The sequence below is a fragment of the Platalea leucorodia genome, assembly GCF_965183815.1.
Source record: "Platalea leucorodia genome assembly, chromosome: 1".
Lineage (NCBI taxonomy): Eukaryota > Metazoa > Chordata > Aves > Pelecaniformes > Threskiornithidae > Platalea > Platalea leucorodia.
In genome coordinates, this window is record NC_138823.1 from 28,484,603 (window position 1) to 28,492,215 (window position 7,613).

The window sequence follows — 7,613 nt, forward strand, 5'->3', positions numbered from 1 at the left end:
TTAGTCTGTGCTGATACACCTTCCCAGTCACGAGAGGCTGAACTGCTGTCTATCCCCATCCTCCCTCTGCCCTGGAATTTAAATAATACAGTGGCAGATTGTTTTAGAAATGGCACGGATGTCAACAGGATGTAAAACCTACAACATGGGAGGTACCAGATGGCAATGCTGGCATTTTCAGAGAGCTCTGAGAAATTGTAGGCCTGCAATGACTGCAGTTGGTGTAAGCTGATGATGTTTAGCCCCCTCCATCGCTTTCCCCTTCTGAGAAATGGGGGAGGATTGTAATTAGGGAAACTTAGTTAAAGTCAAGTGAAAGCAGTGTGAGGGGCCAGGGATGTGCCCAAGCGCTGCAGGCGGCGGTGCAGGAGGAGGCAGCCCACCCGAGCTCCCCTTTGCGGTCCCAGCCCTGCTGCAGCAGTGCAGCATTGTCCTGCAGAGGAGCAGCCTTTTCCCCACATCTTGCCCTGCATCGCCCAGGCGATTGCTGCCGAAATGTCCTCAAAAGGGAAAAGGCTTTGGGTTTGGGATCGTTTTTCCTTAAATGCTGTGTTAGTCTCTGTACTGAGAAATATCTTTTCATGTCTTTCTCCTAGTGACAGAAAGAGGCAGCGTGGGTACCAAAAGCGTGCATACTGAATTACAGCTGCCTTTCTAGGTATTGCAAACCTCATGTTCCTTCTAGAAACACTCTGCAGTGTAAAATAGGACCGCTACTATTCTAAAAACCTTTTGAAATCAAGTGGAATTTGTAGCCTTTCCATAATACAACTGACAGTAGCCAGAAAAATTAATGCAAAGCTATATCCTTAATATTACATGAAGGTTTAGAAAACTCTGGCTGATATATTACAGACTGTGCAGCTCTAAAAAAAGCACATATTAAAGTCTTATTATTGAAGTATTTAAACGTCATCCTATCTTTAAGGTATGTGCTTGAACAATCTTGCTGTGAAGAATTCCCGTTACCACCATTTTAAAGAGCTGAGGCTTAGAAAGAGGTAGATAACTTGCTTGCCATCACACAGGTTACATGCCAGATCCCCAGGCATCAAAATCACCTGCAGTGGCTTGGGTGTGCCTGAGCTGGTTGAAAACTCAGCCTTAACTCGAACACAGACCTTACAGGCACAACTGGCTAAGCCCATGATAGGGCTTCGGCAAGAAAGGCGATACAGGTGTGACTATGGTGAAAATTAAATTGAAGTCAATACCTGAGGCTGTGCCCTCATCCTTTTTGCATGCTGTTTGCAGTGGAAGTATAATATATACAACATAAAGAGACAGGGGCTTGAGGAGAAGGGAAAGTAAGAAAATAACTGAAATCCAGGAACAGTTTCTCTATGGTGGACTATATCTCTGAGAAACCCCCATTAACTGACTGGGTTTGGTTTCTAGGTGTACTGAGGAGACTCCAAGCAAACTGTCATGAAACTGGTGAATCCCAGCATTTCCTCTGTGTTGTTTCTCTTCCTTTTCCGCTTCATGCCTCGTTCTGCCCTGAAAACAGTTATGTTTCTTTTTGTCTTTTAAATATGACACAGCTTTCAGTGGCATATCTAAAATCAGATTGGCATTTGGAAGTGGAAGTCTGTCCATTAAAATAGAAATTAAACAGGTTGGCTCCTGTATTTAACCTTTAACATTTGGCTTTGTGTAGTTCTGTGTGTGGACATTTACTGCTGGCTCACGTACTGTAACCTTTCATTTGCCTTTCTCTAGGCTGATAACTACAGCAGCTCCTGGTGCACAGGCATCGAACTCTTCCAATGGACCTCTCAGGGCATCTAAGACATATGGGAAAGTGTGTTAGTGTCTTCTTGGAGAGTTCAGAACGGGCTGTTTGAGGAGCCACCAAAAGTCATTCAGTGCTGCACTATGTAGCTCATATACAGTTTATGAACCCCTTTCTCTTGGATCCAGCTATGCTCATTTTGTTTCCGTGTAACATCACTTATGATGTAAAAGGAAAGGGGCGGCAGTTCTCAGGAAATTCTCTCTGATCAACAGCTTGACTGGTGTTGATGGACTTGCTAGAAAGCTTGCTGAGTCCATATTACTAGGAAACGAGGAGACATTCAGGAACTAAGAAAAAACAGAGGGAATCAAGAGGTGACCTGTTAAAAAAATCAAGACACAACTGAACAAACACAGACCACTCCCCTGAAATGTCTGACATGCCAGAGAGCACCAGCACTTTCATTCCAGATGTGGTGGCAGGACTGCACCACTGGGGAGAGTGACAGACCAGTGACAGATTCCTTCAGCCTGTAAGAAAAGCCCAAGCTCTCCAAGAGAGATACTGGGCTGTTTACTCTCCTTTTATTACTGTCCATTAGAAAATAATTTAATAAACACAGAAAGACTTAGGAAAAACGCCCATTTTTTTGGTAAAATAAAAACAAGGAAAGATGGATAAATCCTCAGGTAATGTTAATTACAAATCTCCATTGACCGTAATACTTTTCATCCACTATGAATTGGTCAGACCAAATCTTGCCATATTGATATGTGAGGATCAATTCACCACTGTTCACCCCTAACCTAAAATAGTGTTACTTTCAGAGTATGCATGGCTGAAGAGGTCTGGAATAGTTCCAGTAAAGCCAGCATGATTTTTAGCAATCTTTATACTGTTTATTTGCAGGTTGCATCCAATACTATGGTAGCGTGCTTCTCATAATGACTCACTAAACCAGATACTGCATGTAGTCAGCTCATGAAATGCCTTAAAGCAAAAAGAAATAGTTTCCTGGGTCCTTTTCTCTGCCTCACACTCCCACAGTTTAAACCTGTTTTGACAGTCATTTACTACATGACTAGTCCCCAGGCAGCAGCTAGATTACTTGTAAAACTGTTTGTAAAAGTAAATGTTTTCTGCATTCAAAGTCAAAATGTTTACCTAGTTTGTCTGGATAAATTGTAGGAGGATAAGTCAGTCTATCAGAGGAGAGGGGATAAAATCACGATCACATTTCCCCTTGTGATTCCCTGAACCTCTCCTGGGCCATTCAGTCTTACCTGGTTTCTAGTGTCCTGTCTCTTGGAGAAATAAACCTATGCCCTGAGTGTGCAAGGTACTTGGTTGATTTTCTTGGTTTACCATTTTCTTATGGAAGAAAATAATTGCTGTTTGCTGAATAGAATAAACATCTTTTTTTTTTTTTTTTTTTTTTTAATTCTAGAGACTTTTTATCTCCTCACTTCTCATTCTTTGATGCTCCTGAGACCCCCAAAAGAGGAGGTTTACAGCAACATCTAAGGCTGGTCAGACCCTGACAGTGGCCCGATGGTCTCTGAAAGTTTGTTGTACAGCCAAATTCTTACCTGGAACAAGAGTCAGATTATATAGATTATACAGATTACTGAATAAAGCTTACTCTCCAAAAGGCCTCAAAGCTCTTAGAAAGTTAGATCACTTCTCTTGTACCAAAACACACATAAAGTCTGGTAATATCTGCACTGTCCCAGAAAAGCAGAAACACCTTAGTTAGGTGTTTCCTCCTTAGAAGGAGGAGGAGAAGAAGCTCGTGCAGTGCAAGGGTGTAAAGTGATACTATCATAAATGACCCAAGTGCCACCATGCTGTTAGCGAGCAACCTAACAGCGCTCAGAAACTCTGCACAGCTGACAAACGAGGGAATGAATGGAAAGCGGGAACAGTGTCAAGTCTGCTACTACTTACATTTTGGAGAATGAACAGCTGAGATATATGGAGTGAGGCCAGTAGGTCAATATACATCTCTCTACTGTCCAGATTTGTTGCAAGCACTACAACCAATACAGGTGCTCTGCCTGAGACAATAAGCAAAATGAAAAAAGGAATGTGAAACCTGCATACCCTTCTCCACTTTCTACCTTTTGCTGGCAACTGCTTATAGAGATCTTGCCTGCTCTGTGCATATTATTCACTTGCAGCTATTACTGGCAGCAGATAATTCAGAGTACCTTAAGGTATTGAGAGAATTACTGGCAGCAGATGGATATCATAAGCTGAGATGAAAGGCAAGGATGGCTTGGTATTCCACTAAGCAGGCAGTGCTAGGGGATTACTCTAGATGGCAGTTAAAGCCAAAGTGAATTCAACACAGTGATACGGAAAAAATAACAAATATATATATAGAACAAAGGTCACAGCTGCCCATGTACTGACACCGTATCGGCAAGAGGTCAACAGGCAACTGATTTGATCCTGTGTGGTGAGTTGACCCTGGCTGGACGCCAGGTGCCCACCAAAGCTGCTCTATCGCTCCCCTCCTCAGCTGGACAGGGGAGAGAAAATATAAAGAAAAGCTTGTGGGTCGAGATAAGGACAGGGAGAGATCATTCGCTAACTACCATCACGGGCAAAACAGACTCGACTTGGGGAAATTAGTTTAATTTATTACCAGTCAAATCAGAGTTGGATAATGAGAACTAAAAACTAAATCTTAAAGCACCTTCCCCCCCACCCCTCCCTTCTTCCCGGGCTTAACTTCACTCCTGATTTTCTCTACCTCTTCTCCCTAAGCAGCGCAGGGGGACGGGGAATGGGGGTTGTGGTCAGTTCATCACAGGTCGTCTCTGCCGCTCCTTCCTCCTCAGGGGGAGGACTCGTCACACTCTTCCCCTGCTCCAGCGTGGGGTCCCTCCCACAGCAGACAGTCCTCCACCAACTTCTCCATCGTGAGTCCTTTCCACGGGCTGCAGTTCTTTGTGAACTGCTCCAGCGTGGGTCCCTTCTATGGGGTGCAGTCCTTCAGAAACAGACTGCTCCAGCGTGGGTCCCCCACAGGATCAAAGGTCCTGCCAGGAGCCTGCTCCAGCGCAGGCTTCCCACAGGGTCACAGCCTCCTTCAGGCATCCACCTGCTCTGGTGTGGGGCCCTCCAGGGGCTGCAGGTGGATATCTGCTCCACTGTTAACCTCCATGGGCTGCAGGGGCACAGCCTGCCTCACCATGGTCTTCACCACAGGCTGCAGGGGAATCTCTGCTCCGGTGCCTGGAGCGCCTCCTCCCTCTCCTTCTTCACTGACCTGGGTGTCTGCAGGGTTGTTCCTCTCATATTCTCACTCCTCTCTCCAGCTGCAGTTGCTGTTGCATAGGAACTTTTTTTCCCCTCTTCTTAAATATGTCGTCCCAGAGGTGCTACCACTGTCACTGATGGGCTTGGCCTTGGGCAGCGGTGGGTCTGTCATGGAGCCAGTGGCATTGGCTCTGTTGGACTTAGGGGAAGCTTCTAGCACCTTCTCACAGAAGCCACCCCTGTAGCGCCCTGCTACCAAAACCTTGCCACACAAACCCAATACACCTAAGCACTGTATTTTCCCAAGAGCGTCTTTATAAATAGCTCTTCACTACCAAACAGCAGAGGGACTTGAAGATTTCACAAGTTTTATCTGAGAAAAAGATGAGGAAGAAAAAAGGAAAGTATGGAGATGGAGAACTGCTCAGACATTCAAACAGAACAATTTTTTTCATTTCCATAGAGTAGCTAATTTATTACCATAAAATAGCTAATTTATTGTCTATTAGCTATTATTAGCTTGTTTATTATTTATGCTTAATGTGGAAGTTCTGAAAAGGATGTTAATCATCCTTTTCAATTAGGTATTCCTATTTGCTGTTATAAATAGGAAACAGCCACTATGAGAAAATCTGTCTTCTGATACAGACATGAAGGCAATCCTATAAGTGAAGAGGAATGTTTGAATTTTAACCTCAATTTCATTTGAATTTGCATCAGGCTGTTGTACAGCATTGTTCAGAATATGTAGCTGACACTCTTCACGGGAACTAAGCCTGCCCTTCTCAGGACTTTTGCTGTGGGCAGGAATATACACATTGCTCTGATTCAGCTGCTCTGAGCAGTTCTTGCAACAACAGGCATCCTTTCATGAGAGCATCAAGCAAAGGAGTCTCCCTCTTGTGGAGTCAAATGTAACTCCACTGGCAATTTTAAATTCTGCTTGCAGGACCACATAGATGCTGAGCCAGACAGGACCTAACTCCTGAAATAGAAAGAGAAAGGTGAATTTAATTTGCAGCTTTCCTTATATGATGGCATGGTATGGGCAAGAGCAATGGCTAATCAGAAATAAGGTAATATCATCATAATGAGCATATTTTGATCCAAGCACATACTGCAACCAAGTTCTGAAATTCTTCTTTTGTGTTATTGTAGAAGCACATCTAGTAGGGCAGGCATCTTGTTCAGCAGCTTGTCTTGAGCTTATGGTCATTACCATCAAATTTGCCTTTTTTTCTATTTCTAAATGACTCTTTGCATTTCCTCTCTAAAGAGGAAGGATTTAGTACAGTTTTAAATCCGAGCATGTTCCTTTCTTTTTTTCTGGTTTCTACATGTAGGTAGAATGTTCTTAAACAGCCCCAAGCAGGTTTTTTTCCAATTTAAACTCTCTTTGCCCTCCCTCCACTAGGTGTGTCTCACAGTTGGTTTTGGCTCTGTGAAATGAACATTTCCGAGCACTAAGTAAATATATTGCTGAATTAATCTTTGTTCTCTTTGTATGCTGAAGTGTATTCAGTTCCATCACTTGACACACAGCACATTTTGGGTGACCAGCTCTTTAAACACCTACTAATTTCTACTGTGTTTTTTATTGAATGCATGAACCAATTCATTCTCATTTATTCTTCCTGTTAGAAGAGCATTGACTCATGATCATTCGTTTTAACGTTGACCTCTCCTGTTTCAAAACCATGGTCATGTAAACCAAATTCCAGTCCCTTCCTTTGACTCTAATACTAACCTTTCTAGGTAGCTAATAACCAGACATTTCAGTAGCCCACTCTTGTTTTTCAGGGACATCCATTACATTAAATGTGTGTTCCTCAATATGCACTTCTAATTTCTTGTGGTTATAATCCAGGCTCCTGATGTACAAGATAAAGAAGTTATTCTCCTGTTATTGTGTGGCATCTTGCTTAGGTTTGCATTTTATTTTCCTCATTCGCCTTTCTTTGTTTTTCATTTTAGAGCTTTTGAGACACTTGCAAAATTATAGCACTTCACATAGTTGCTTGGCTGCCACTCCTCATAAGTCAAAACTGAATCCTGCAGAAAAAAAAATGGGAAGATTTACAAAACCTGATAGCTTATCAGCTAGAGAACAGGGACTTGACAGATCTAGCGCTTCAGATTCAGAGATTGTGCAATACTACTTCTAAAGTTCCTGTTACACAGTGAAGGTGAATTTTAAGAAAAGATTTTTAGGAAGTGTCTTCAGTTTCAAGTCACACATGGGCTGAAGGCACTTTGTCCTGGAACAGAGCTATGATTAGGCCCACTGTCAGGTCATGCATCTCAGGTTGTTTCACACTTCAATATCCTCATCCTACCTAATGTGTGAAGGCATTTCTTTGCCTCTGTAGCCAGGGAGCACATGACAGCCCTTACGGCTCGTGCAAAGCCCAGACATCTTCTTCAGACTTTCTGTGGCTGACAATTAGTCTTTCCCCTATCAACAACAACTTTTGCTTTTCTTTCTGACACAGAAATGCAGTCTGATACTGATGTATCTTCTCCCGTTGTTATTCAGAGAACTGTGATTCTTCAAAAAAACCAAGAATCCTGTATTTTCTTGATACCTAAAGAAGAGCTAATACTACTC